Source organism: Pinus tabuliformis, chromosome Q (genome assembly GCF_031772625.1).
Source record: "Pinus tabuliformis cultivar Carrire ecotype Pingquan chromosome Q, CPIR1, whole genome shotgun sequence".
NCBI lineage: Eukaryota > Viridiplantae > Streptophyta > Pinopsida > Pinales > Pinaceae > Pinus > Pinus tabuliformis.
In genome coordinates this window covers 930290517-930314584 of record NC_142296.1, presented here as the reverse complement: position 1 = coordinate 930314584, position 24068 = coordinate 930290517, and the positions used below count along the sequence as shown (strand labels likewise).

At 39.7% G+C, this 24068-nt stretch overlaps 1 protein-coding gene and 1 long non-coding RNA gene across 2 annotated transcripts in view; one reads left to right on the top strand and one right to left on the bottom strand.

Moving 5' to 3' along the window:
• Positions 1-24068, top strand: part of LOC149222513 (uncharacterized) — a 70457-nt gene that overhangs the window by 8990 nt on the left and 37399 nt on the right. The gene's annotated exons all lie outside the window — the stretch shown is intronic.
• LOC149222514 (uncharacterized) lies at positions 6044-6913 on the bottom strand. Its single transcript, XR_016248899.1, has 3 exons — positions 6524-6913; positions 6344-6423; positions 6044-6255 (listed from the first exon to the last, which is right to left on the bottom strand). It is a non-coding gene; the product is annotated as an uncharacterized LOC149222514 (long non-coding RNA).

Here is a 24068-nt window from a genome sequence, read left to right as displayed (position 1 = left end):
TCACAGATAGATAGAACCATCAAAATTCGAAACAAAGTTTTGTTAATGGTAATTGAGAAGAATCTCACAGAATGAGAGAGGACACTATACCAGAAGGAATTCAGATGCAAGGAAAAGAGTTTGGAGACACATCAAATAGTGACAGACACAAAAATACAAAGAAAAGGAAAGTGAAATTGTAAGGTGAATTCAAGAAGATCCAACCTCCAAGTTATGATGGTGAGACTAAGGAATTAGTCAAGTCTTGGTTAATAAATATCACCCAAGTACTTTCAAATCTATCATTATGATGAAAATTTAAAGGCTTAGCTAGTTGTTTATTAGTTACGAGGAAAGGCTACCCTGTGGTGGGAGGAAATAAAAGCGGTGCACGATGTTGATGAGAAATCGATTACTTGGGAAACATTCCAAAAATATTTCAGGAATAAATACCTGACAGAATGGTTTTATGATGATAAAGATAAAGAATTAAGGTTGGGGCAGATGACTATGGATGAATATGTGACCAAATTTACCTCTTTACTACGATATGTACCATATTTATGAGAGGAAAAAACTGAAGTGCAAAGGTTTGTTAGCATTTTTCCAATGCATATGAAAGAACAAATTGAGTTTGATTATCCTAAAACTATGGATGACGTTGTAAGGAAAGCGTGAATCTGCTATCAGCGGATGCAGAAAAAGGATAATAAGAGAGGCTGGACCGGTAAAAAAAGGGACAAAAAATTGCACATAACAATAGGAATAATAGAGAAATTAATCCTAAAAACACTTTTAGGGGACAGCAGGGAAAAAATACGGAGAAAATTCAACAGAAATTTCGATCTACAAATGAGACTAGACCAGTGGAACCATCTATGAAGTTTGAGCTTAGTCAGGGAAAGAAACCACCCCTTCAATGTGGGGGTTGTGGAGAACCGCGCTACATTAAGAATTGTCATCATTATGGGAGAATGGAACCAATAGAAAACCTAAAGGAGGCTTCAATAGTGGACGATGTAGCAAGAACTATACCGAAAATTAATGCGACGTTGGAAGATCGTCAGGCAGATTATCATCCCAGCATGATCAAAATAGAAGGTAAAATGTCTAAGCATATTGTTTCAATTTTGATAGATCTTGGCGCTAGTTTAAGTTACATAAGTCCTAGAATAGTAGAATTGTGTCAATTACAAACTCGGAAATTTAAAAACCCTTGGCTAGTTCAACTAGCCACAGGAGCCAAGAGACGAGTAGGGGCTAAGGTGGAATATTTCTCTATTGAATTAGCAGACCAAACCATTAAGGTGAACTTGAATGCCTTGCCTTTGGGATCTTACAATATCCTAATAGGGATGGATTGGGTGTTTGGTAAATTGCAAAGAAAATATTGTTATTTATTTGAATGAGGCATGCATTAGAAGTGAGGTTCAGGGAATTAAAAGACCTGTGCAACTGAGGCCAATTATTGCCTCTCAGCTGGGAAAATGTTTGCGGAAAGGTTGTTGTATCTATGCAGTGCAAGTGGGCTATGCTAAAGCTTACTGGGTAATTGTTGAACCAAAGGACCTGCCGATAATCCAAGAATTTATAGATGTGTTTCCTGAGGAAATATCGGGGTTACCACCAAAAAGGATATAGATTTCACCATTGAGTTAGTTCCAGGGGCTGCTCTGGGTTCAAAAGCACCTTATAGAATGAGTATACCCGAGCTCATAGAACTAAAAATACAACTTCAAGAATTTTTAGAAAAAAACTACATATGCCTCAATGTATGCCCATGGGGAGCTCCGATGTTGTTTGTTAAAAAGAAAGATGGCACCCTAAGACCGTGCATTGTCTATCGACAATTAAATAAACTAACTCTCAAAAATAAATATCCACTGCCCAGAATTGACGATCTTTTCAATCAAGTCAAGGGCACCAAAGTATTCTCAAAAATTGATTTAAGATCAGGATACTATCAAATCAAAATAAAGGAGGAGGATATAGGCAAGACTGCATTCAGTACCTGGCTATGGGCATTATGAGTTTGTAGTTCTTCCCTTCGGGCTGACTAATGCCCCAACTACATTCATGAGTCTCATGAATGGGATATTTCATCCATATATTGATAAATTTGTATTGATTTTTATCAATGATATTTTAATTTACTCTAAAATCTTAGAAGAGCATCCTCGGTACTTACAAATTGTGTTGTAGACCTTCAGATAACATCAGTTGTATGTGAAATATTGTAAATGTGAATTCTATAAGGAAGAGATACAATATCTACCGCATATAATTACACAAGAAGGTATAAAAGTCGACCCGGAGAAAATTAAAACAATCATAGAGTGGCTTGTTCCAAAGAATGTAGTGGATGTCCGTTCTTTCTTAGGATTGGCTAGGTATTACCACCGCTTTATAAAGGGATTTTCTAAGGTGGTCTACCCCCTAACATCTTTGCAGAAAAAGGAGAAAGTTTTGAAGTGGACTGAGGACTGCCAACAAATCTTTGAACAACTAAGGCACCTATTAACTACAACACCAATTCTCAGGATAACAGATCTGAGCAAGGAGTTCCTAGTTTGTATTGATGCATGCCAAATTGGAATCAGAGGTGTACTAATGTAGGATGGTAGTGTTTTGGCATATGAGACACATAAATTGAAGGAGCACGAACAACACTACTCAGCCTATGATTTAGAGCTCACCGCAATAGTTCATGCACTGAAAATTTGGCAGCATTATTTGTTGGGAAAGAAGTTTATTATTATGACAGATCATAGCAACTTTCAAAACTTCTTTTGTCAACCAAAATTAAATGCCCATCAAGCGTGATGTACCGCATTTCTAAGAGAATTTGATTTCAACATTAAGCATCTGAAGGGAAAGGAAAAACGGGTAGTTGATGACTTGAGTCGAAGGTTGAACTGTATCTATGAAATTTCGTTTAGTAGAATAAAATTTGACTTTTAAGACTAGATAAAAGAAGTTGCTCTAAAAGATATGGAGTACCAATTTTTACGACAGTAGACAAAGCAATGGGACAACGTTGAAAAGAAGTTACGCTATGATGTTAATACTGAAGGGATGTTGATATACAGAAATCGTATTTACATACTGAATAAGCTATAAAGCGATTTGTTTTGGACGAATATAACAGAAATCCATATACTGCACACTGTGGAAATCAAAAATTAATCACAACATTAAGGAAAGACTACTTCTAGCCAGGTATGAAGGCAGAAATAATCCAATATCTGTCATAATGTTTAGAATGCCAGCAAGTGAAAGCGGAACATCAACATTCAGCTAGCATGCTTCATCATCTACCCATTTCGGAATGGAAATGGGAGATTGTGACCTTAGACTTTATTATTGGAGTGCCGAAAAAAAAATGACTTCATAATGGTGGTAGTACACAAGTTGAGCAAAGTTTGCTCATTTTATTCTTGTCCAATCAATTTATAAGGTTGTCCAAATCACTGACATATTCATGAGAGAAATTTTTAGAATTCACATAATTCCCAAGATGCTTATCTCAGACAGAGATGTGAAGTTTACCTCCGCTTTTTGGAAGGCCCTGTTCACTGGCTCAGGGACACAGGTACAATTCAATGTTGCGTACCATCCGCAAACAGATACACAAACTAAGTGGGTAAACCAGGTGTTGGAGGATATGCTTAGAAAGTATGTAATGCAGCGACCCACGAAATGAGAGGAATACATACACTTAATGGAATTTTCGTACAATAATGCTTACCACGCATCATTGAAATGGAGTGCATTCAAAGTGTTGTATGGGAGGAAGTGTCGAGTACTAATCAATTGTAATAGTGAGGAGGATAAACTAATGTTAGGCCTTGACATGCTTAAGGACATGGAAGCTACAGTGAAGGAAGTACAATCCAATTTAAAAGTTGCCCAGGATCAATAGAAAAATTATGTTGATCAATGAAGATCATATCGGGAGTTTCAAGTGGGGTATCATGTATATTTAAGAGTGAAGCCCATGTGAAGTACCTTAAGGTGGAATGATTGTTCTAAACTATCCCCACGATTCGGTGGTCCCTTTCAGGTTATTACAAGAGTTGGTCCAGTAGCATATCAATTAGATCTACCTAGCCATATTCGTGTTCATAATGTATTCCATGTCTCCATACTAAAAAAATACATACATGATCCTAGACACATAATTCAGTGGCAAGATGTTCAGGTAGTGTAACAAAAGAAAATTTATTGTTTCTCTCTTTAGCAATGCATTATAGATTTGACCATGAATGTGTTTGAATGCAGGTCGAACCGGACTGGGAGTTCATGGTAAAACCCTTGTGTATTCTTGATCGGAGAGATATTGCATAAACGAGTTATCCCCCAGGTTAAGGTGCAATGGTAGCACTTCAGCCCGAAAGAGGCCACCTAGGAGGATGAACAAGTTATGCAGGAAGCTTATCCAAGCCTGTTCCAAAGGCAAATAAACACCGAGGATGGTGTTCCGCTTGAGGGGAAGAAGATGTGACATCCCTCGGTTGCAGGGATAATTCATAGTATTATTTTCTTTATTGCAATAGAAGACTCATTAGAAATTATGAATTTTATGTATATAAATAAATAAATGTTTTTTTTGAGAAATGTTTAGGAAGGGTTTCCTACAAGATTACAGAGTGGATGGATGTGAGACAAGATTCTCATGCTGAAACAAATAAGATAGTTAAGGGTTGGCAGTTAGTTGTCTGATTCCTCTCTCTAGGGAAAGGTAATCCCAAGAGGCCAAGAGGGTATCGGGGAACCTGAGGCAAGGAGAGGAAAAGAAGAGGACATTGTTATTTTTGTTTTGCAGAGTATGACAAGACATGAAAAAGCAAACCAGATTTGGGTTCTCCAGCTGGGTAGCCAGTGGAACTCAATAAATTGTCTGAGACCGAAGTTTGTTGGGACCAAGTGGTCAAGATACAAGTCATTTTCATTGTTTTGAGCACGAAATTAGCTCGGGAGGAGTACAAGGTGTGAATATGGTTCTCGTGGTTGGGAGGAGCATTCTCCTTTCCATAATCTTGTGGTGGACCACTTCGAGAACAGATAAGTGTTTATAATTCGTTACTTCTACTAATAAATTTAAGAACAATGGAATTTATATAAGAACATAGAAACTTTGTGCTAATTTACCATAGGAATTGACATGACTGTTATTTTCTATAAGAATTAACAACAAGACATTATGAATAAAAATACATGACTGTTATTTTTTGTAGAAATTAGCAGCAGGATATTATGGACAAAAAACATGACTGTGGTGTTTTCTACAAGAATCAATAACATGATATTATTGATGAAAATAACGTGCATGACAGCGTTAAACTTGGTAAAGAAATTATGCATGATGTGTCATAGAATTTGGAATGCTAATATGTGTAACACAATATATATATTAAAGAAGTTAACAGCAAAAGAGCTATTACACTCTGTCAGGGTTTGGGTTAGTTCCAAGCCGTTTGTTGAACAACATCTGTGGAACATTCCCTATTCCCATAGGAATATAATAAAGAATACTAATCTTTACAGGAACATGTATAAACCAGAAAACTGTGCTTGGGTGCAGTAGTTGAAGAACCGAGGGGTTTATGAACCTTCTGTAAGAACGTATATTGTATGTGTACAGCCATAAATGAGTTATCATAAAGAAAATGTAATTAAGACAATAACATAAACAAAAGGTGAACAAAGAGACACAACGCTCCTTTTCGAATAACCATATTTCTGAGTACAAACCATCTAATCAAAAAGAGAAACACAACAGTGATGTTTGCAATTAAACAATCTAAAAAAGAGACTACGGCCAGGGCCGACACTACTTCCCACAATAGATGAAAATGCAGAATAAAGGATGATAATGGTTCGTCTAAAGAGTCTGAGACATAGGAATAAATTTACATAATTCCAGTAGACGAAAGCAGACCTTATAAGGCTATTTTATGACTCATAAACCTGGAACAAGATTGTCGGACTTCCATTCACAAAGAAATACTTTTAAACCCAGAAACCTGGAAACAAGATTGACGGACTTCCATTAACAGCTAAATACCTTTTTTACATACACCGGTCTCTCTTATTAAGTCTAAATAACCTTACAGGAGTTTTATAAAACAAAATAGAAACCCTAATTCGAAAACCCTCATCAGGAAGTCTCGAGAATAACTGCACATGGGAGTCTGCGAAGCGCAGGGCAGAGTGTTGGGGTAGCAACCAGTTCGTACGCATCTCAGCGAACTGTTACCGGTAGGAAAACTCCACCTACACAAAGAAGCATCAAGTTGGTTAAATAAAAGAAACTTGATTGTAAAAAGAGAAAATGATAACGTTGTTATGGCAAAGACCCCACCTGTATAAACTGTCGTGGGCAAAAGATGGGCCATGCGGACGGATGAAAGCTCGCTATCAGGAAAACACCAATATTTTTCCCTGCTTTTTCAAATAAAATCCATGGTGTTACACCTCAGAGAGAACAAATGTTCCAACCTGTGCAGGAATGCGAAAAGGAACAAAGAGAAATGGAGCTTACTGATGGATAAGGGTTTGCAGTGAGTTTCTATGGACAAGATCGCATTACTCTCCGAAGATACGAGTTGTAGAGGTAAGATGGAGTGACATGGGAGTGAAATCGTACAGGGAAACTACCAAACCTTTTATAACATGAAAAGCAATGTTCAGAGGCAGTAGAGGGTGAGAATGAGGGTTTCAATGGCCTGTGAGGGGAGGGTGGTTACCCTTTAACACTCTACCCCACATCTCCACCATTCAAACATTCACCATGTATCCTGACTGTTGATTCAACAACAATCCCAAAGTCCTGCTCTACCGTGGATCTTTCCAATATCCCAAGATGTGCAAATGTCGAGTGGTGTGAGGAGGAGCGAGTTCTTGAGGGTTTGTAAGAAGTGAGTTAACAACCCACCATCCACCATATTTCATTGCCTAGATAACGCAATTAGAGATTGATTGATATGCTAATCAAAACCCTTATGTTAACTTTATGAACATAGACATGATGTATGCTAACATAAATCCTTACTTTATATAAAATAATACAAGGTTGTCCAAACTAAATACCATGATATATACCATGTTATGTAATGTTTACGTGGAAAGGGGCCACAGTTAATAATTCATTAGTAAGTAAGGATTGATTAGATAGATGAGTAAAGAAGGATTAGTTAGATAAATGAATTTTTTTTGTGTGGGGACGTTACAATTTTATAATGGTAATAAGTTTTTCTAGGATTTAATATTAATATTATATTATATTTTATTTTATTATTAACATAGGGGCCACAATTAATAATTCATTAGTTATTAAGGATTGATTAGATAATTCATTAGTTATTAAGGATTGACTAGATAGATTAGTAAAGAAGGATTAGTTAGATAAATGAATTGTTTTGTGTGGGGACGTTACAATTTTATAATGGTAATAGGTTTTTGTAGGCTTTAATATTAATATTATATTTTATTATTAACCTAATATAATATTAATATGAATATTATAATAATAATAATTATTAATCATAATATAATATAATATAATATAATATTTATATTTATATTATATTTAATTATATTAATATTATTATTAACCATACAAATATTCAATGATGGTGATGAAGAATAAGGGTAGTTAGACCTTAAGAAAGTAAGAGTTTACTTATGACTCTTTAATATGTTTTTTTGTGTAAGCTTGGTAGTACTTCCCTTTTCTATTAATTATCTATAAGCAGGTAACAAAATATATTTGGTGGCCTCAACCTGCCCGAAGGAAACCAGGTCTGTTGGCCACCGATCAGCATCAAAAGCTGTCCAAAATTTAAACAGTTTGATCTTTCTCATCCATGCTAAGTTTTCGACTGTATCTACTATATACTTAATGCTTTGACTTGTAAAGTAAATATTATCCATCATAATAACAAAATTAACTTTTTACTAGTCTCAATCAGTCATTAAACTCGACAAGGGCCGAGTCCTTGGCACTTGACCCGGGCACTTCATTCTGCAACAAGGTTTGGAGTTGCTTTTCCATTTTACCAAAACAAAGGTTCTGGTGATATTGTTGTACCTGTACAACCTGGATTTCCTTCTAAATGTCCTTTAAACTTGGTTCCTCTTGCCTTACTTACTCTGGTTCTTATTTTTCCCTATATGACATTGCCCTTGCCAACGAATTCTTCATGACTCAGTACTGCTAGATGGTCTGTCTCAACAGTGTTTGGCAGCCTCTAATATGTCTCAGGTCAATAAGTAATGGCTCCAAGTCTTCCATTGGAAGTTCTTCATTTTCCGCCTTGGCATTTAACTTTGTCTCCCACGTCACTATTACTACTTTTACATGTGTTGGGGTACCTGCATGGTAAGTATGTAGTAAGTTCTGCATACTTTCCTCGCTTGTTTTTCTTCCCCTTTTTCTTTGGGTTTTTCTCGCTGAAGCCATCAGACCCTTCATTTTCTTCTCTAACTGATTACCTACTCGCCCACCTCCTTTTCTTCCCTGTCCCGCTTCTTCTTTCACCATATTTTCCTTTAACAATTCCTTCAGTCCCCACCCCTCTCGTGTTTTTACCTGTTCCTAATGTTGGAGCGTCAGGGACTGAAGAGTATAGGAGTTAATTAAACCTGTAATGTTAACATAATTGCATACATTAAAACCAATATGAATTTATTTCATAACATTCTTTTTTTCCTTATCATTATGCTTTATAGCATTCCAAATTGCCACTTTGCTTCTTGGCATCTCGGTTGCCCCCAATTCTCAACAACAACAGGGTTATCACTTCTCTCCTCAGCTCTAAGCCCCCCTTGGATACCATCAATTGGGATCCCCGTAGTGGTCCCTCTCCACTCTTAGGAGCTGGCCGGCAAGGATTTGGGATTCCAACATCGGGAAAGCAGGGTTTTGGCTCTGATTCCGCCACCAGGGCAGACCCTCTAGACTTGATATGCACCAACCCCTCCCTCTTATCTTTTCAGGTTTTGGCCCACCCTTGCAGTCCATCTCAACTCAGGGTCATTGAGAATGGATTTCCCCCCGGCCATGCAGAGTCCCCCTGGTCTAAATTCCCCCCATTCCTATTCCCCTGAATCTCTTTCCTTCCCCTTGGGGTTTGGCAGCCCCCCAGTAGCCAGACTAACCTCCCAGGGCCTGTCTTATATTTCCCATTCCCCCCTCTCACCCCCCACTGATTCTGGAAACTACTAGACCCCCGCAGGCTGACAGAGGAGTCATAGCCTCTTCTCAATCCCAAACTGCAGAATTTCCCTATGACAGTTATCAATTTCTTTCCCCTGGGTGCGAGAGACCCTCCAAACCCTCTGCAGATCCCATTCCCCCCCCCCGCCTTTCATGAAATGCAGTCAATTCATGTCCAGACATTAACAACAGATAATTGAACCCAAATTCACATATTTTTCCATTTCTTTCAACAATTAAGAAACCAGACATCAACATCTTAAGACAGGACCAACATTTTCCAATTACTTTCGACACCACCCTCCTTTTATGCTATACTTTCCTCCAATTTTGCGACATTGGTGCCAAATCTAGGCTTAGGGAAGTTTGGTTTACATACCAGTTTCGTTTTAGGTTGAAGCAAGTTGAATCCTGATGCTGGTGACCACCCCTTCTCTTACTCTCCTCTCGGCTACCACTCGCAACGCTTGGCTCTTATTCTCCTCTCACACTTCGCATGCATTCACCCTACTCTCTCGCCACCTTTTTTTCTTGCATGTTCACCCACCTACCCATTTTCGTTCCCGAGGCATACTCTGCTTGCCTCCTTTTCTCGGCTTCTTCCACCTCCTTTGTGTTGGGTCCTTGAATGGGCCGCCCACGTACCCTCTTCATTATTCCTTCTGTCATAACTGTATTCCATCTGGATCTAGGGTCCCTTCACACCCGATCAGGTGTTTTTTCCTCCTTCCCTATCTTTTCCCAGGATCTCCCTAAGAATGTTCATTCCTTTGGTTTGATTTATCTCGTTCCCTGGGATGTCCAAGTTGCTTCCCAGTTTGCCACATCCCCAGTTTGCTAAAAAATCCACGGCCACGTTCCCCGATCGAAGGACAAGTGTCGAGATGAAGTATTATATCCCTTGTACCAAGATTCTTATTTCCTGAACTAATCTAGCCGTTCTCTAGCTCTTGCTTATTTTTTCCCATTGGGTTCCCTCCTAGATTTTTTTTCACTGTGTCAATCACCAATGTGGAATCCCCTTCCACCACCATCTTCTAATATCTTTCCCTTCGAGCGATTTCTAGTCGCTGTTTGAGTGTGTTGAATTCTACTTCATTGTTTCTCGTTATTCCACAATCCATTGAAAACAGCCTTATTGTTTGGCCCTGGTGATCTCTAAACACTCCTCCTAGTCCCGCTTCTCCCGGATTTCCTTTGATAGCTCCGTCAAAGTTTAGTTTTATGAAATCCTCAGGAGGGAAATCAAAGTATGATAGGGATTGCACGGGTGTAGGTTTCAATTTCCAGGACTTAGGCATTATCATTTGTGGATTTAGATTTAGCATCTCCATTATTCAGCACTCATGTGGTGTTGTTTCCCAATCTTCTAAGTACCATTTCTTGGCCAAAATAGTTTCATCGATATTCATTATTATCAGCTTCCACGCCTCCGTTGCTTTCTTTTTTTCATATTTGAAGATTCTTTGGTTTCTCTCTTTCCACACCGCCCATGGGAGAAATCCTAAGGAGATGTTCCAGGCTCAGTTAAGGATGGGAATCTAGTAGATTTTCTTCCTCCAATTTTCCATTGTTGTTTTTGTGCTTGAGCAATCATTGTCCAAGTTTCCAAAGATAATTTCATGATTCTTCCATAGGGCATTTCTATGTATGCAGGCATTTAGTAGATGCTCCATTTTTTCCATTTGTCCTTCGCATGTGCAACAAACCGATGGCCCCTGCATCCCTATTTTATGTAGTTGGTCCCATGTTAGGGCGCGACCATGGAGGACCACCCATAGGAAGAAAGCTACTTTCAGCCATAGTTGATCCTTCCATATTTGTTCCCATATGGGTAACCCTTGTTGTTGTTGATGTTCTGCTTTTAGGTATCATCCTTCTTGTATAGTAAACATTCCTTTAATTTTGTATCCACACCTTATAATATTTGTTCGCTCTGTTATCGTTATTCTTATGGAGTCCACCTCTTTATCATAGTTTTCCCATTGGAGATAGTCTGGTGCATCTGGCCCTCGTTGTCTCCTCTTCCATTTTCTCCATATTAATCCTACTTCCCAGAATTTATTCATCATCTGATTTGTTGGTCGGTTTGTGTTTAAGAATATTTTCGCTAGGTCCTACCTATTGAATATTTTTTCCCTCTGCTACCAGGAATGTTGCTAGAACCTGGCCCTATCCCCTCCCCTGATCTCCCAGAAGTTGTGGTTTCTTATCAATTCTCTATTTTCTGCTACTAGGTTCCATATAGCCGATCCCTTTGTATTTCCTGGGTTCTCAATCTTCCTTCGGTCGCCCTAGGAATTCCGTATTTTCTTCCCCATATCTCTTTTAATAATTCATTACCTCATTGTATCCATCTCCACCATAGTTTGGCCCCTATAACCTGGTTCAGAGTGTATGGGTCTCGAAGGCCTAGACCCCCTGCTTTTCTTGGCTTTGTTAGCTAGTTCCAGGAAATAAGAGCCCATTTCTTTATTGTTTGTGGCCCTTGCCACAAGAATTTCTTAAAGATATTTTTCATATCATTTCAAACATTTTTTGGCAATGCTAGACTTGAGATCTGGTAGATAGGAATTGATCGTAACATCGCCATTAGGAGGATTACTCTACTAGCCATGTTAAGTGCTCATAAGGTCCAGTTTTGAAGGCGACCTTGAATCTTGTCCAGGAGAGCCTTCCAATTTGCCACTCTGAGCGGGTTAAGGCTTAACAGAATCCCAAGGTATTTCGATGGTAGGGTTCCTATTCGAAATCCCATTACTCTTGCCAGGAAGGCTTGAGATTGAGAAGTTGTATTAAAGAAAAAGATATCAGACTTATCTTTATTGATCTGAGTTCCTGAGGCATTTGTGAAATCTTGCAGTATGGCCAAGAGGGACCTTGCTTCCTTGAGAGTAGCTTGACATAACATCATAATGTCATCAACAAATTGTTGATGAGTTAAAGGAAGATTGTTTCCCCACATGCACAGACCTTTAAATTGTCCTGCTTGAACTTTTTCTTTGACATATCTTCCTAGACCTTCAGTTGCTAAAATGAACAAAAAGGGGGAGATTGGGTCTCCTTGTCTTAGCCCTCTTGTTGCGTTGAAAGCCTCAGATGGTGCTCCATTCATTAGGATAGAGAACACAAGGGTCAATATGAAAGAAGAGATCCAATTTCTCAATCGGGGGTAAAAGCCAAAGCATTTTAGGATACTTTGAAGGTAGGTCTAGCTTAAACAGTCATATGATTTTGACAAGTCTAGCTTGATCATCATTCCTTTGGCTTTGAGGTTCTTAAGGGAGTGGATTTCCTCTTGAGTAGCAACTATACAATCCAAAATGTTCTGCCCTTTCACAAAACTAGTTTTCTCTTGGGAGATTAATGCTGGGAGGATTGTTTGAAGCCGATTTACCGTTACAGTTGAGAGGATTTTATAAATTACATTGCATAATGCTATAGGTCTAAACCCCTGGGGCTCTTCAGAGTGATCAAATTTTGGAATAAGAGCTATAAAATTTGAGTTTAGGGCAGGATGTACCTTTTTTGTTCTTCTGGATTCTTCCACTACTTCCAGGATGTCTTTCCCTAGAATCTGCCACATTGCCTAAAAAAATCCTACCGTGAAGCCATTCGGACTCGGTGCTTTATTCTTTTCCAGTCCTTTGAATACCTCCTCCACTTCTTCCAAGGTAATAGCCCTCATTAGTGCTAAGTTCTAGTCCCTACTTACCAACTGGGGGATATGCCTGGTTATCCTATTTATTGCTTCTGACCTGTTAGGATTACGTTTTGTCATTATGTTTTGGAAGTGATTCATCAACAAATTTTCCCGAGTAGAGCAACAATAGCAGTAAACAAATGTCCCAAGTGACAGAAGTTGTTCCTAGCAGAGTAGCAGCAAGGAAGAGGTGACGTAGTGCCTATGTCATCAAGATTGAGCCAGGAAGAGGCCAGCGCAGAGACTGAGGAGGGCAGAAGAAGCTCAAGCAGAGCCATGCAGAGACCAGGAGGGTTGATGCAGATGGCTAGGGGAGCATTTCATCCAGCACCTGATTGTGCAGAGCTTAGGAGCTCTAACCTTCAATTTGTTGGGGTTTAGGAGGCTGTGGGTAAGTTGCAGAGTGGAGTTGGTGGGGTACTGTAGTGAGAACAGTACCTAACAGGGAAAGGCCAAGGAGGAGGGAGTTGCTACCGAGGATTTCTAGCCAAGAAATCTAGATCAGTGGTGCAGCTACACTAAATATCGGAGTGGGGGCATCTCGACATTGGCAGAAGGGTTTCCAAGAAGGAAATTGAGGCTTAGAGGGAGTCATACCAAGAACTTCCAAGCGGGAAGTAGAGAAGCAGCGAGATGGTAATGAATGGGGTAAGAGACCAGGACAGGATGGACGGAGCCTCAAACTTCGTAGTCTGGAAGGCCATAATCTTATCTGTTCTAGACAGGAATCATGTCAAGCACTTCGCGTTAAGAACGATAGCAATCCAAGTTGACCCAACTGATAACGACAAGTACGAGGAGGCAATGGCGAGGGCCAAGAGCATCGTCCTTGATGGGGTCAAGGACCCTGTAGTACCACATATTTCTGAAAAGGACATGATAAATGAGATGTGGGAGGCCCTAAAGAAATTGTACTAGCATACTTCTGTGCAGAGAAGGATGTTACTAGAAAATCAGTTGTGGTCATACCAGATGCAGAAGGGAGAACAGATCGACACCTTCCTCGGATAATTAAAGGAGATCCGGGATCAACTGACTTCCATAGGGGCCACGCCGGATCAAGAATTGATGGTGATAACAACCCTGAACACAGTTTCTGAAGATTAGGATGTGTTTGTCCATAGCATACTAGGTAGGGTGACCCTTCCAGATTGGGAGGAAATGTGGGCATCTCTTTGCCAAGAAGAGATCAGAAGGCTGAGCAAGGAAGGAAGCAATGACAAGGGGATCAAAATCAAGAAGGGGGAGGAGGTGGATGTTGCCCTAGCATCTGAGGGAAAGTAGGAGAAACGGAAGAAGAAGGACCTCTCCAAGGTCAAATGCTTCCACTGTGGGGAACTGGGTCATTATGCGACCTAGTGTCCAAGGAAGAAGAGCAAGGGAGAGGCCTCCGAGACCAAGGTTGCGCCTGCAAGGGCAGAGAAGGAAGTGGAGACAGACGATGACTGTGCCATGAGTGCACACAACACTTGAGCGGAAGTGGGGAGACATCGAGTTGTAGTCAAATGAACTGCAGGCGATGAGGGACAGGATCCTCGAGGTACCCTGCCTCTTGGATTAGACCTTGCTACGGGAGCCCCGAAGAGGAGTAGCAGTACTGGCGGATGTCAGTAGAGACGGATGTAGATGGAGCGACAAAGGGAGCTACAATGTAGGATTCCCAGGACAATGTGAGGCATTAATACGAGAGGCACGGGAGTGTTTCACCAGTGTAAGATGGCACAGAGAGGTGTGCAATGGTGTGAGTTGCATGGAAGAGTTGCAGCAACGCAGTGGTCAGAGAGGGAGCAGTTGTCTGTGACAGAGGGAGCTTCAACATCGGGAGTGTTTCTAGCCTGATGGAGATGTCAGAGTTGGGAGATCAGTGACTTACTTCTCAATAACTGAGCTGCAGTGCAACAGTTAGCAATAGTAGTGCTATGGGCAGCACGATGCAGCGTGATGAGAGGGGTTGCAGTGCATATGCTGCAATGGCAGTGGCAAGGCCATGGGAAGCAGCACAGATGTAGAGGGACATGTCATACAGATGTAGCAGTGGCAGTGGTAGGGCCATGGATAGCAGTACAGGATGCATTCATGTAGAGGATGTTGGACAACATGCCTATCATAAGCACAGGGACCGATACCAGATGATCAAGGTGATGCTCAGCGAGGAGTACTACTAGAGCACAGTCCTCGCTAAGAGGGAGTGTTGATTTGGGGTAGCATTGGATGTGCTCTAGCCACGAAAATTGGTGGAGAGTCTAAGGAACATGAGATATCCAATACGCAGAAGGGTTTGGGCAGATTCTAACTGGTTAGACTTAGAAATTCCAACAATCAGATTGAAATCCCCTCCTATTAGCCATAGTTTTTCTGCATGCATTTGGCTTAGTTTCCTAATGCTCTGGATAAATCTTTCCTTCTCTCCAAGAGTGTGAGGCCCATACACTGCTGAAATGATGATCCATTCTTTGGTCCCTATGTTACGAAATCGTCCAGTCAAGATTCTCAGCATTCCTATCCAGTAATCCACCATTACCTCGACAGGATTCCATAATATAGTGATTCCACCTGCACTTCCTTTTGCATCTAATGCTACTACTTCATATCTCGGTTTCATTTTCCATAGTATCTCCTCTATTTTTTCTCTTGTTACCTTTGTTTCCTATAGGAGAACTATTTGAGGCTTTTCCTTTTTCAAACGATCTTGTAAGTACCTTTGTTTTCCTCAGCTGTTAAGGCCCCTTATGTTCCATGAGATCACTATCATTGGTTAACTTTATTAAGTTGTTGGAATACCGTTGAGAGCAGTACTACCCTTCCCGTGTTTACCAACATCTCTCCCATTATTTGAATTGACTCCTGTAGATTTCTTCTCCCCCTTTTCTTCCCTCCTTTACTTCGGTTGTGTTGTTCTTGGGAAGTTTCTTGTTGCATGTCAAGCTGCTCTGCTATGTCTCCTTGTCTCTGTCCTTGGGTAGCCATGTATTGCTGGAAGGTTTCTTTATACAGTTTCTTTTGATCCTCTAGAATGAATCTTTCATCAAGGTGTCTCCACTCATTCAAGAGTCTTTTCAGAACTTCTTCTTCCATGCTCAACTCATCCCTGACTGCATCGACTTCCATTGCAGTGAGATCTACTGGTTCCTGCTCTTCTTTTTTTGTCAAATCTATTTGGGCTTTTCTCTTTGGGGTGGTCATTGATTTAGCATGACTGTTCTCCTTTTCTTTGTCCTGATTCTCCATTGTTTCTGTCTTGTTTATTGTTTCTTCTTCTTCTTGCAGCACCTCATATCTATTCTTATTTTCCTTTTTCTTTTGGTTATGGTTTCTTGGATTTTGCTACACTCTCGTAGTCTTCTTCTTATGCATGACCTCTTTGAACCCCTCGTTTTCCTCTTGTGGGGGGTTCTTCTGTTGCTCCTTTAGGTCTGGCCGATCTTCCTGGTTCATCAGGCATGCTTTGTACAAGTGGCCATACTCATGAGAACAGGATGTGCTCATAATCCAAGGTTTGTTTCCATATTTCTTCTTGATATTCTAGTTCTACCGATTTAGGGATGGGCTCTGAAATATTCATATAAACATAGATCCAGGCATAGGAGGTGTATCATCCCCTACGTGTGGATTCTACTATTTTTACAAATCTGCCTATTGAATTACCTATGCCTTCCAGTATTTCCGGGTCCCAGAAATCCATTGGGAGGACAAAGAGTCGAACCAAAATAGGTGTTACACAGTAATTTGTCACCATTTGTCACCGTCCATGTTACCCCTCTCCCGCACTTTGGAGGACTCATTCCGAGACCTGTGAGAAGTGACATAACTTGAAAACACTTGCATTATGTTCCCCTGAGTATGGACTTCATATGCCCTGAAGACATCTCCTGCAGAATATCCTTAAAAAGTCCCCTTTTTCCATTAGCGTGGATCCACAGTGTATTACTCGCGCCAATGGGGGAAATCCTCCAAAGAGGGTGTGCCAGTTGACGCTCTGTCTCAGAGCTATATCCACGCCAACCGAGTTTGGGAAAGCTTTTTAACAAACGCACGCACGAAGGTTTTTTCCTTTCGACTCATGAAGCTTTTTAAGGATAATGCCAATCCCATGGATGTCGAGATTAATCTTATCTCCCTTTCCTCTATCCATAATAGCTTTTTGAGGATAAACCCAATCCCATAGATGGTGTGATTGATATTATCTCCTTCTCCTCCATCTATAAAAGCTTGTTCTGTTGCCTTTGACAAGCTAGTTCGAGCATAGGGAGAATTATACTTTCAGAAGTCTAAGAGATTGCTGTAAGAGTCTTCTTTGCATTCATAATCAAAGAGAGAGAGGCTTGTTCCCAATCCCGACAAGCTTTGCAAGACATATGTAGCTGATCACCCAGCCAAAGGAGGATTTGACGTCAGAACTATGGTTGTATTCTTCTTTGTTGTTTATCAATAATAGATGACTATCATTATGGTTCCACTCTTGTTGTTCATTGTAATGATGTTTGAGTTATATCTTTTCTGACCGGTATATAATTGCATCTATTGGATTTTATGCTTGTATTTGTGTTGTTCTTTGCATGTGCAGGTGTCCATTCACGAAGATTGTGAGGATCGTGACCGGCCGGAGCAAAGGAACGGGAGTGTCGACTCTTCTACAACACTAGCGTTGGAATCCAAGTAAGCTTTCATCATTTACCTTTAATTTGTAATTAGGAACCTGCGTGTTAGCATTGTTTGATTGTTGCTAGACCCATTCTGGGCTAGTGGGGATCGCCTCTGTCCGCAGAGGGGATTTACCTCTCCAACAATTTGGCGACTCCATTGGGGATGCTATTTGTTGTTTGATTTGTAAACTTTGGACGGAGCTTGAAGTACGACCAGATAGCCTTCGAAACGCTATTGCTCTGCATTAGCGAAGTAGATCAACACCACTTTAGTCAATCTCTGGTTTGGTTTACAAATCGAACAACTTGGGGTTTGTCTTGCCTCTTTGGTTTTTCTTGTTTTGCTTGCTTGGTCAGCTTTCTGGGTTGATACGATTCCCCCACCAAGTAGTTCAGTCGTTTCCTGCGACTGGAGTCGTTTGACTACCTCCCGCCTTCCATCCCATGTGCCTTTTTGGGTCACGGTACACGCCTATAATAAGGCGATACCTGGACATAACTTGAAAACACTTGCAAACAGTTTTCGTTATTGACTGGTAATCAGATGATGTTCATGCATGTTCGACTTCAACTCATGTATTCGCATGCTTGAACTTGTACTTTTGTTCGGGTCGAGATGGAGCGCAAGACCCTGGATTTTGTCTATTGGAATCCAGGCTGCGATTTTGTGGATTATTGTTACATGACTCATTCATTGGATGGCTGCGACCATGCCTGAGTCTATTCATCGATCCTCACCGGATGGCTGCGCCCATACCTTGGATCTAGATTATTATGTACTCTGTTATGGATGGCTGCGCCCATACCACATATATCATGTACTTGAGATATCAGTTGTACCTCTCTATGCAGATTCTCCGGCGACAGCATTTTCAGTTGCATGTGTTCTTGTAAAGCATTTCACCCCTCTCTCTCTCGGGCCTCATGCTTTAGGGGGCATCTGTTACACAGTAATTTGTCACCATTTGTCACCGTCCCTGTTACCCCTCTCCTGCACTTTGGAGGGCTCATTCTGAGACCTATGAGAAGTGACATAACTTGAAAACACTTGCATTATGTTCCCCTGAGTATGGACTTCATATGCCTTGAAGACATCTCCTGCAGAATATCCTTAAAAAGTCCCCTTTTTCCATTAGCGCGGATCCACAGTGTATTACTCGCGCCAATGGGGGAAATCCTCCAAAGAGGGCGCGCCAGTTGGTGCTCTGTCTCAGAGCTATATCCGCGCCAACCGAGTTTGGGAAAGCTTTTTAACAAACGCACGCACGAAGGTTTTTTCCTTTCGACTCATGAAGCTTTTTATGGATAATGCCAATCCCATGGATGCCGAGATTAATCTTATCTCCCTTTCCTCTATCCACAATAGCTTTTTGAGGATAAACCCAATCCCATAGATGGTGTGATTGATCTTATCTCCTTCTCCTCCATCTATAAAAGCTTGTTCTGTTGGCTTTGACAAGCTAGTTCGAGCATAGGGAGAATTATACTTTCAGAAGTCTAAGAGATTGCTGTAAGAGTCTTCTTTGCATTCATAATCAAAGAGAGAGAGGCTTGTTCCCAATCCCGACAAGCTTTGCAAGACATATGTAGCTGATCACCCAGCCAAAGGAGGATTTGACGTCAAAACTATGGTTGTATTCTTCTTTGTTGTTTATCAATAATAGATGACTATCATTATGGTTCCACTCTTGTTGTTCATTGTAATGATGTTTGAGTTATATCTTTTCTGACCGGTATATAATTGCTTGTATTTGTGTCATTCTTTGCATGTGCAGGTGTCCATTCACGAAGATCGTGAGGATCGTGACCGGCCGGAGCAAAGGAACGGGAGTGTCGACTCTTCTACAACACTAGCGTTGGAATCCAAGTAGGCTCTCATCATTTACCTTTAATTTGTAATTAGGTACCTGCGTGTTAGCATTGTTTGATTGTTGCTAGACCCATTCTGGGCTAGTGGGGATCGCCTCTTTCCGCAGAGGGGATTTACCTCGCCAACAATAGGGGCTACTAGAAATTGCTCCTTATTTGGTTTATAACATTCCTCCCAATATCTCATAAACAACCCTGCATTATGGTGAAAATATGGACCATTTCGAAAGACCCTTCCTTATCCTACAGGTTTGGGAATATTACAGTGAAAAATCCTCTGGCTCCCAACTTGAGTTCTACATGGCCTTTTGGCTGCCATTTCTATTGGATCCACTTTATTAGGTCTTTCTCCGTCGGCCAGACTCCTATGAATTTGCATATCATCACATGATCCTTCATATAAATGCGGTATTTCTCTAGTTTTTTCAGAGCTATTACAAATATGGGTTTCTCTGTTGCACATGGCAAACACTGCCCTCTACTTCTTGCCTTCCATCGAGCTTCGAGGATAGGACCATTGTTAGGGTCGGTGGCTTCAGGGGAACTTAGCTGATTTCTAGTTTTCCCACTAGATTCGCCAGTTGTTACATTCTGATAGGAGGGGATCCCCCCCCCTTCCCCCGGCTGAGGCTTGCATGTCTCCTCTGTCGATCTACAAATGTTCGTTTCCAGGATGTGCCTTCAAGATTGTCAAGGTTCTACAGGTCGTCAAACCCTAGGTGTATTTCATCAGTTGTAAAGAATTTCCATCTTTCAACATAACAAGTGTGTAACTCTTTAATATGTTATTTCTATGATTAAAGAGAAATAAGTGTTCCTGGATCACTATAGTTTTGCTAACTTAACAAGTCAAAAAAGGTCTGTAGTGGGACAATTGTTTTAAAAATGAGAATAAATGTAAGTAAAAAGAAATCACTATAGTATATTATAACAATACAATTATATAATATTAAGATTAGATATTATATTATATTATATAATATTAATATCAAATATAATATTAAGATTAGATATCATATTATATTATTAATATGAGATAGTAATTAATAACCCTATCAATATTAAATATTAAATATTAATAATAATATTATGTCTTACCTCAACAATATTTTCTTTAAATTTTGCATAATATTAGATGTTAAACAAAGTTTCCATATAATTTTAATAATTTTGAATTAATATAATTTAATAACTTTAATATAATATTAAATTTGATATTTTATAATATATATTAATATATTAGGATATATATTAATATCATAAAATTTATTCCATATACATATTATATATTAATATATTTTGATAAAGAGTTTTAATACAATATTACATTCAATGTAATATAATATCATATTATATAATGCATGAATATTACATTTCAAAATTATGAATATTAATATTATATTATATCTATCTTACCAGACGGAGGGAGGTGTAAGAGAAAGGGAGAGAGACTAAGGAAGATATAGAGGACTTGAGAGAGAGGAGAGAGCAAGGCAGAGAGACTAAGGAAGATAGAGAGGACTTGAGAGAGAGGAGAGAGCGAGGCAGAGAGATGGAGTTGGAAGGATGGAAGAAGAAAGGCCTGGAGAGAGAAAGAGAGTGACAAGGGAGAGATGGAGAGAGAGTGAAGGAGAGAGGAGAGCGGAATGAAAGAGAGAAAAGGAAGGAGAGAGGGAGAGAAGAAGGAGAGAGGGAGAGAGAGAGAGTTGGGGGTGAGATAAAGAGACAAAGAAGGAGAGACAAAGGGAGATAGAGATATAGATGGTGTTAGGGTCCTATAATTTATAGGATCTCAAGGTAATTGAGTGTTGTATCTAAAGAATCTTATTTTGTAAATACTTGTCAATCTGCCAATGTTTTCCAAATAAAGGAAAAAATTGAATAAAAAATGAAAAGAGGGTATAAATAAGAAAAAGAGAAAAAACAAGAATATTGAAAAAGAAGAAAAGATTTAACCCCACCAAAAAAAAAGGAATAATACTAAAAATGTTGCAATCCTAAATGCCACTACTCATAGATAGTTTTGCTTCATCACTGAAAAATAAAATGTGTGTGTAGCTTGTTCAAAATGCCACAATCACTAGTTTTTAGTTTAATCATATAGTGTAATCATGATTAAACTCCTTTCAATTTCTGTAAATTAGATTAGAGAATAAAGATTTGCCCAACAGTTTAATCTAGGTAAATCAATAGTTAGGTAGAAAATGACATTGATTCAACTATTTAATCTGAATCAATAGGAGAAATAAGGGATAGGTTAGATAGTTTTTCATTTTGTATAAAAGAAAATAAAGTGGGTTTGCTAGTCTAAGTGCACCCTTTTGAAAAATAAAAAATGCTAGTTTAGCTAAGGGTAGGTAGATAAGATGATTTGTAAATATTTTCCTATATCATTTTTATCCAAAGTTTTGATCATAGGCTAAAGGGAAAATATGTGTGCTATGGGAATAAAGTATTTCATATGTTTTATACTTCCTCTTATCCTAAGTTCAGAGGTAAATTATAAAAATCACATGCAGACAAATTTTCTTTGTCGTATTTGGTTAAAGTACACTTCAGTTAGCGGCACCGAGATCTATTCCTGCTCACAATCAACGACCCTCATTTTCCTTTAGCCCCCCCTCTCCATCCTGCCTTTACTGCCGAAGGGGGGTGGGGTTACGAAAATTTGTTTCTCGCACCGGGCCCCATCCCCTACGTGTCGCCCTCTCGCGATTTCACACCCTTGCTCACCAAAACCACAAACTGCCTGCTACCCCCTCTGAAAACCACTTTTCCCTCGCCCGCTCTACCGCACCCCACCATGATTCCTCCGCCATTCTCCTCTCGCCACATCACATAACCGTTAAGCCAATTAAATGATTTCCCGGAAAACAACTGTTTTGCATTAAATTTGTAATTCTCAGGTAACTGTTTAGGCCTAATGGTCTCACGCCATTTTCAACGAAACTATTCGCTGCATCATTTAAAACCTTCTGAACCTGTCACTCTCCTTTCTTTATTGCTCATCCTATCGCTCTCTCTTTTTTTATTGTTTGTCTTCTGTTATTGACAGTTTTCCACAGCAATCACTCTCAAAGCTATTCCGCGACTAGACCACGACAAAAACCTGAGAGTTTCCTATTTCTTTTATCTGAAAGTTTGTTACTCAAACACTTTCCTGGTAAGCTCTTCTGTAAATTCCTCTTGTTCGCAGATTCTTACAATCATACCTCCAAAAACTAAGAATCAAGATAAGCATGTTAATCCTTTGATTCCCCCTTCTCTAGATTTAGATCATATACCTTTAGCTGATAAGGATTACAGGAATAATGAAACCCAATGTGACTGTGATTTTCTAGAATTATATTTCTGGTTATAGGACAAACATGTAGATAAGATCGATGAAATTGGGTTCTGGAAGTCCAACCTCCCCCATTACATTTTCCCCTTGACATTCCAAACCATCGAGTTTACCAGAAGATGTCAAGCATGCTCTGTCCCTGCTCAAAGAGCTATTATTGCCCCTACATGTGACATTCTCTTCACAGTTACTGCCCAAACCATTGACCAAATGATCCCACTATGGAAAATAATACTCCTTTCTCCTTAGAAGCCCTCACCCAAATTTATCAGAAGCTGGATTTCACCACCAGAGCCAGAATCTTTGAGATCTTCTTGCTTGAGAATGCCCAATTGCCTAAAAATAATCCTCCATATCCTTCCTCCATCTTCCCTGATCAAGCCAAACAAATCATATCCATGATTTCCTACATTTTAGGTTATTTTTCTAATCAGTGGGTAGATGAGCCCATTTTAGGATTCCTCTCCATATTTTCCACAGACAACAAGCCTTCCATTGTGTTCAATTTCAGTCAATTCTTGGCTGACAGTATTCATGAACAATTCATAAATTTTCCCACAAATAGGTTTTTAATCACACCTCCATTTTGATTTATATGTTCCTTTACTATCAGTCACACAAATTCAGTTTTGCACTGCAAAAGCTTGATGATGCAGGAAATCAGCAGCCAGTGATATTTTGGACCTCATTGGTCATGAAAGAACAACATGAGTTCACTTATAAGCAGTTCATTGAAGATTTTGTTCATCCAGCCATGAACATCCTTAACAGTGCAATTCAACCCAGGATCAGTGAGGAAATCAAGAGAATTCTGCACCTAATAGATCAGGAAAAGACTAGGGATTGGTATTTATACCAAAATTACACAAAATCAGGGTGTATGGTTGTGAATTGGCACCCTACAAACTCCCCAAATACCTCCCAATGAGGATTTTTTCCTTGGAGTATATTAGACAGATGTTGAATTCGGATGACATCCATTTTGTAGTAGCCAAGAAGAAATCACAGTTCAGAATAAAAACACAGGTGGGCCCATTTGTGTGTAACACAAGGACAACAGGTGAAGAAGAAGATAGAATGCTTAAAGAAATGAAGTTTAGTCTGAGATTTACATGGTCTTATGACCCCTGTGGCATCATTTCAAAGCTCAGAGTGGAGAATAAAAGCACTCCTTACATTCACACTTCAAGACCTGAAATAGAGCAGTATGCCAATCAACTGGAATGGACAGAAAACACTTTGCAGGAAGTTGAAGAACATCTCTTTTCCACTTCTAGTTTGCAGACACCCACTCCTCAGGAAAAATCAAGC